At 39.4% G+C, this 6,947-nt stretch overlaps 1 pseudogene; it reads right to left on the bottom strand.

The window, feature by feature from the left end:
- Positions 1-6,540: 6,540 nt before the first annotated feature.
- Positions 6,541-6,658, bottom strand: LOC124554287 (annotated as a pseudogene).
- Between the last annotated feature and the right edge of the window lie 289 nt (positions 6,659-6,947).

The raw sequence follows: 6,947 nt of genomic DNA, 5'->3' as shown, positions 1-6,947 counted from the left end.
AACACCTCTATTGTTACTAAAGTGTTGTTCCTGTTGCTGAAAATTTTGACGGTATTGATAATTAGAATTTTGCCTGTTATTAAAGTTTTGGTAATTGTCGTTCCTAAAACGTCTGTTATCTTTCCGATTGGAATTACGTCCCTGATCATAATTGTAGTACTGTTGTTGACCTTGGTTGTTACTCAAAAAGTTTTTGTTTACAAAAGAATAATCAGATTGTTGTACTTCCAAGAGCTGTAAAAGATCTCTGAATGCTGAAATGTTTTCTTTTTGCTGGCCCGTTAGAAGTGACACTCGTAATGACCGTGGTAATTTAGAGATGCATAGTTGTATAAGTGCGGATTCACTGTACGGTTCACTTAGGTACTGGTTTTGTTGTACCATATGCTCAAAAAATTGCGTTACACTGGGAAAATTTGAGTTTTCATAGTTTGGCAAACTAATTAGTTGGTCTTTAATTCCGCGCTGTGTCGTCTTCGACCAGTACGCTGACAGAAAAGCATTCTGAAATTCCTCTACCGAGTAACACTGTCTCGCGATCGGTCTCATACGAGTTGCCGGTTCGCCTTCCAAAAAACTGCAAATAAATTCAAGTTTATGTGTTACAGGCCAAGTCGGTGGAAGAGCAAAGCTAAACTGTTGAATCCAATCCAGTGGGTGAATCTGCGTTCTATCGTTTTTAAATATTTTGAACTTTCTTACTGACAGAAAATGTTTATAGTCGAAATTATCATCTCTGTGTAATGAAACAGGTTCAGGATCGTAAGAGAATCTATTGAACTGCGGTTGATCGGAATCCAAGTCCCGTACTCTCTGTAGATTACCCAAATTATACGCGCTGCGTGAGTCTGACACATGTTCAAAAAGTGGCGTCTGTTGTGGTATGTTATTAACTGACATGTTTTTGATCTCTGTTACTTCTTGTTGTAAGTTTGACAACTTCCTCCGTAACGTATTGTTAGATGAATCGATCTCATTAATTGTCTGCTGTAAATTTTGAAATTCAGGTGTTTGGTTAAATGAAACCGGTGCAGTATCGTCTGATTTATTGTCATTAGTATTTTCGATGACATCAATACGGCTGGCCAATTCATCACATTTTTCAGACAGCATTTTAACCTGATCATCGGTTTTAGAATCAGACGCATTAATCTGTTTTTGCAACTTGCGCGTAGTTTCGCTCAGTTTTTTAACATCAGCTTTGATGACATCGCAATCCTGTGTTAGATCTAGTTGTTCGAATCTATCTGTCACTGTTTGAATATTTACTGTGTGTGTATCTGTTTTTGCTTTAAGATCAGAAATTTCATCCCGTAATTCCGCGTTCAATTGTTCTATGGTATTAATTTTGTCGGACACTGTAGTAATATTATTGTCTACATACGTCTTCGCTTTCGCGAATATTTTACGTTTGTCCTCTTGTCTCTGTGCAGTGATTGTTTCCATGACTTGTCGTTTTACTTTGTTTTGATCTTGAATAAATCTGCGGAAACGCGTATTACTGTTCTGTATGTGCTGACTAAAGCGCTCGTTAATCTGAGTGTTCTGCTGTTCGAATTTCGCGTCTATCTTTGCGTCCATAGTGCGCGAAAGTTCTACCGTCATTGCTTTAAACTCGTCCCGTAATTGTGCAGCTTTTTCAGAGCATTGTTTAGCGACTCCGCTAATTTCGTCTCTGAGTGTTTCTGTTGCGACTGTTTGCATTTCTCTTAATTCTTGCGCAACAGATTTAATTTCTTCGCTATTTTTTTGTGAACACGCCTCAATTTCCGCGCGCAACTGTTCCTTAGTGTCATGACACTGCGCGGCAACAGCTTTAATTTGTTCACTAAGCTGCCTCGAATTGTCGTCAATTTTTTTATTTTGTTGTCTGACCTGTTCACTAAGTTGTTTGAGATTTTCGTCATTATTGTCAAGTTTCTCATTTAAGTGTTTGTTATCTTCCCTAAGTTGTTTGAAATTGTTGTCTGTTTTCTCATTCTGTTGTTTGATATCTATCAATATTGCCATAAATTGCTCCAAGGTGACATTACCTACTCTATTCTCAGTACTGTTTGATGGTGTTTCTACAATTGTCGCGTTTTGTATGACCATTTGGTCATTCTGTAATTTACAAAAAGGTTTATCAGCCGTATGTATACTGTCGGTCACTATTTCGGAATTAAATAGATCCATCGTACTTTGTGTGATCTGTTCATATTCATTAGACAAATTTGTCTGTTCGTTACTTGGGTTTTCCAAATCGGGTGTGTTAAGCTCTGCAGCGCTCATTACAATAGAGCGTTCTGCGTCATCAATTGTCGTCAAGTTAACAGACGAGACAATTGAGTTCGTTTGTTCATCATTAAGGTGAAAGTCATCATTAGTGGTTGGAATGCACTGATTGTTAGTGAACGCAGGATTGTCATCATTACGTTGCGTATCACAATTACTATCGGTCACGTTGTTTAAGTCGGTAATTTCATTCACAATACTTCGCGATACACTATTCACAGTCTTTCGCGGCATTTTTACAATAGTCAAAATTTTTCACAAAACAAATCAACACAATGCAAAAGCAACACACAAATACAACAAAGCAACAAATTGCCGTTGACCTGTAGAGAGAAAGTCACAATATTATTAAAAGCGTTGCGCTAAATCCTAATTATATCTAAGCAAACAAGAGCAGATATCTGACTGTCGCTCAAAAGACTCTCAACGAAATTCGATCCTGGACTGGGTGTCGCCAAGTGTAACCTCCCCACCGTAATTTTAAAAGAAAAATAAAGATACTAATTAGAAATGCTGATGGACATGGCTCTATGCGTAACCTGCCTACAATCAAATGTACTGACAATGGCAACAAATGTGAAATTCGCAATCTGACTCAATTATAAATCCTTCAAAAAATTAAAGTCCATTCAGTGACAAGAAAATTCAATTAAACCGAAATATCGGTTTTTGGCCCTGTGTAAAAACAATCAGAATTAAAGTCTTACCTCAGAATAAATGGATGTCACATATCTGCTCTTGTTGTTGCGCACCGCTTGGAGGAACTGCATTGCAAATAATAATATTCTCTTTTTTTTTTTTTGTGATTTTAGTGGAATTTTTTTTTCAAAGAAGTGGAATGAAATGGGAAGTGCAACGAAATCTTGAGTTCAATAAAAAATTAAATTTTTGAGAAAATGCTTTTGAAATAAAAAAGTTATTATTGGGAGACTTGTTGGAGAATAATTACAATAAATAAAATTTTTCATTATCTAATGATTATATTAATTAACAGTATACCTTATTCCTCATCTTGACCATTGTTGCCGACCGCCTACATCACACAACCGCACTGGGCTGCTACTACTGACCGACCGCTCTGCATGACGACTACAGACTGAGTACTGCTCTCAACTAGACAGAGCTACAGACTCGCAACGACTGACTGACTGCTACTCTGCATAGCGACAACTCACTCGCAAAGACTACTACTGACTGAGAACCGCTCGCAACACTCGCGCGGTCAAGCGCATACTCTCTGGTCACAGATGCTACAATGCCTCGCCATCGCTGCTGCGTTACATACGTGTTTCAATATATATATATATATATATATATATATATATATATATATATATATATATATATATATTACGAAAAACCAGAAAGAGATGGAAGTGATGTGAAAAACATGCTTTAGATATCCATTTAATTACATTTTTCACTCTTTTTTTACTCTGTGTCGGTAGCAAGTGAAGCTGGAACTCGGAAAGTAATGCTTGTTTGGTTACTGTACTACTCTTTATGTTAGTCACGCTTGCAGCTCTGAGTTCGTATGCAAAACATTTTTAATGCTGACGTTTGCAAAAAAAAAAAAAACAAAGTTGACTACGTGTTCTTTGTTGGACCAAAAACATGTGCAATGAGCAGAGAAGCAAGGCATTCTTTCGATCTTGCGCATGTCGAGAAAGTGAACGGTTACTGAAATGTGAAACAGAACTGCATGGAGGTGTGTGCCTCCATGCAGAATAGAGTTGTTTTATTAGATTGTCAATGCGTTAGTTTCACTGTGGTTTCAACATCTTCTCACTTTGATATCTTACCTATGATGCGTCGCTGAGTGTGTGGAAAATATAGCAATTTTCAGGGTAGAAAAAAAGATATGATTTTTTAAACATCTTCCTACCTTGTGGGATGCCATAAATGTGATTAAAGGTATTGTCTCACGCGCTTAAGCCACCATGAAATGAGTATTTTGCTTTAACATGTATGTATGTAACTTTTGCAATAATGATAGCCTAACCTTTGTAAGATGCACGCCATAGCCTCTCTCCTTATTTTCCGGGAATATTTCTCGCCAGTAACTCTGTCAGTTTCCCAGCAATAACCAAACATATCACAACTGGAATGTACCTGTACTTCGATCATCTGATTTTACTTTTGAGTTCCATTTTGAGGTTTCCAAAGTATATATGTCTATACCATGCTTCGTGATATACCAGTGATTAGCTACTTAGTTTCATTTTCCATGTATCATTTGCACAATAAATCGTAATGATATGGAACGATTCATTATATACTGACAACACCTTTTTTGTAAATGTGTCTCCATGCTGATCATTTATTAGTTTTTTTGTTTTTCAATTAAATACAGATGTTAGTAATTCCTATGCATCACCATTTACACATTAGAGTAATATATAATCTTCTGTAGCAAAGCATGAGTTGTCAAAGAGAACCCTTTTCAATTTAGTTTCAAATTGTACATTGCTCTCCGTCAGGCATTTTATCTGTGTGAACGGATAAGTAATCAAAACTGTTGGTTGCACCAGTGTGACCCGTCTTTGTGCTACAGACAACCTTAATGTGGCCTACTGAATGTCATTTTTTTATCCTCGTATTTGCAGTTACGTACATTGTTGTTCCTGTTGAAGTGCAGTGGATTATTTGCAACAAACTTCACGAGGGAATCACTATACTGTGAAGGGGATAGATTGCTACTCGCATCTACATCTACGTGATTACTCTGCTATCCACAATAAAGTGCCTGGCAGAGGGTTCAATGAACCACCTTCAAGCTGTCTCTCTACCGTTCCACTCTAAAACGGCACGCGGGAAAAACGAGCACTTAAATTTCTCTGTGCGAGCCCTGACTTCTCCTATTTTATCCTGATGATCATTTCTCCCTATGCAGGTGGGTGCCAACAGAATGTTTTCGCAATCGTAGGAGAAAACTGGTGATTGAAATTTAATGAGAACATCCCGTCGCAACGAAAAACGCCTTTGTTTTAATGATTGCCTGTCCAATTCACGTATCATGTCTGTGGCAATATCTCCCCTAAACCACGATAATAGACTATCAATAGCTGCTCTCTTTGGGAATGGAATTAATACATTCTAGAGTTTTGTCAGGACTGGCCCTCCCAAGACTGCCAGTAGTTCTAATGGAATGTTGTCTACTCCCGGGGCCTTGTTTGGACTCAGGTCTTTCAGTGCTCTGTCAAACTGTTCGCGCAGTATCATATCTCCCATTTCATCTTCATCTGCGTCCTCTTCCATTTCCATAATATTGTCCTCAAGTACATCGCCCTTGTATAGACCCTCTATATACTCCTTCCACCTTTCTGCTTTCCCTTCTTTGCTTAGAAGTGGGTTTCCATCTGAGCTCTTGATATTCGTACAGGTCGTCTCTTTTTTTCCAAATTTTCCTGTAGGCAGTATCTATCTTACCCCTATGTGAGATATGCCTCTTCATCCTTACATTTGTCCTCTAGCCATCCCTGTTTAACCACTTTTCACTTCTTGTTGATCTCATTTTTGATACTTTTGTATTCCTTTTCGCCTGCTTCGTTTACTGCATTTTTATATTTTCTCCTTTCATCAGTTAAATTCAATATCTCTTCTGTTACCCAAGGATTTCTACTGGCCCTCGTCTTTTATGTAGTATATCCTCTGCTGCCTTCACTGTGTTGACTATAGTCACCCAATAGTCGAGAATAAGACCACTTAGCGACTTCCAAAATACGTAAGACCTATCTGAAACTTTTTCTCGCTGATGTCCCCCCCCCCTCCCCCCCTCCCCCCGCGACATTATGAAAGGGGAAAAGTTTGTCTCTTATTACGTTTTCGCTGTTCATGCAGTGTCATTTCAGCATCAGAGGTGACATTTCAATTTATTTCTTGTTTACTACTATTTGCTCCATATTTTGGAGAGAGCATAAAACACATGTCACTGCATTTAGCTGGAAAATTGCATCATTGTAAGTCCAGGAGATACGACTTCATAAACACTGACATGCCTGAGAAGTTAGCTTCCGTTAAAACAAAACGCAAACCTAGACTATACGTGTCCAGTGTCCTGCTAATGTCACTCCGTCGTCAGGCCAAGAGGGCCTACCGGGACAGTCCGACCGCCGTGTCATCCTTAGTGGAGGATGCGGATAGGAGGGGCATGGGGTCAGCACACCGCTCTCCCAGTCGTTACGATGGTTTTCTTGACCGAAGCCGCTACGATTCGGTCGAGTAGCTCCTCAATTGGCATCACGAGGCTGAGTGCGCCCCGAAAAATGGCAACAGCGCATGGCGGCCCGGATGGTCACCCATCCAGGTGCCGGCCACGCCCGACAGCGCTTAACTTCGGTGATCTCACGGGAACCGGTGTATCCACTGCGGCACGGCCATTGCCGTCCTGATAATGGCTGCCGCCTATTTCGAAAAAACCTCAAACAGAATATCAAAGCAATAAAACAGACATTAATAGGCCTTACATGCTTAACGTCAAATATTTTACAAATCAAGTCATCTGTGAAGTAATGACACATCTGAGACTGTTTCACGTGGTGTTGGATTCTCTAATGAACTGGGGGGGGGGGGGGGTCATTGGTTTACTGGTAACTTCAACAACGGCTCCTTTTCCATGGTATTTATGGAGGTCCCAGATGTCTGATCTGTCGGTTGGCGAATCTTGTCGGAAC

Source organism: Schistocerca americana, chromosome 11 (assembly GCF_021461395.2).
Source record: "Schistocerca americana isolate TAMUIC-IGC-003095 chromosome 11, iqSchAmer2.1, whole genome shotgun sequence".
Taxonomy (NCBI): domain Eukaryota; kingdom Metazoa; phylum Arthropoda; class Insecta; order Orthoptera; family Acrididae; genus Schistocerca; species Schistocerca americana.
The sequence above is the reverse complement of the archived record's forward strand: the minus strand, read 5'-3'. Positions and strand labels throughout refer to the sequence as shown.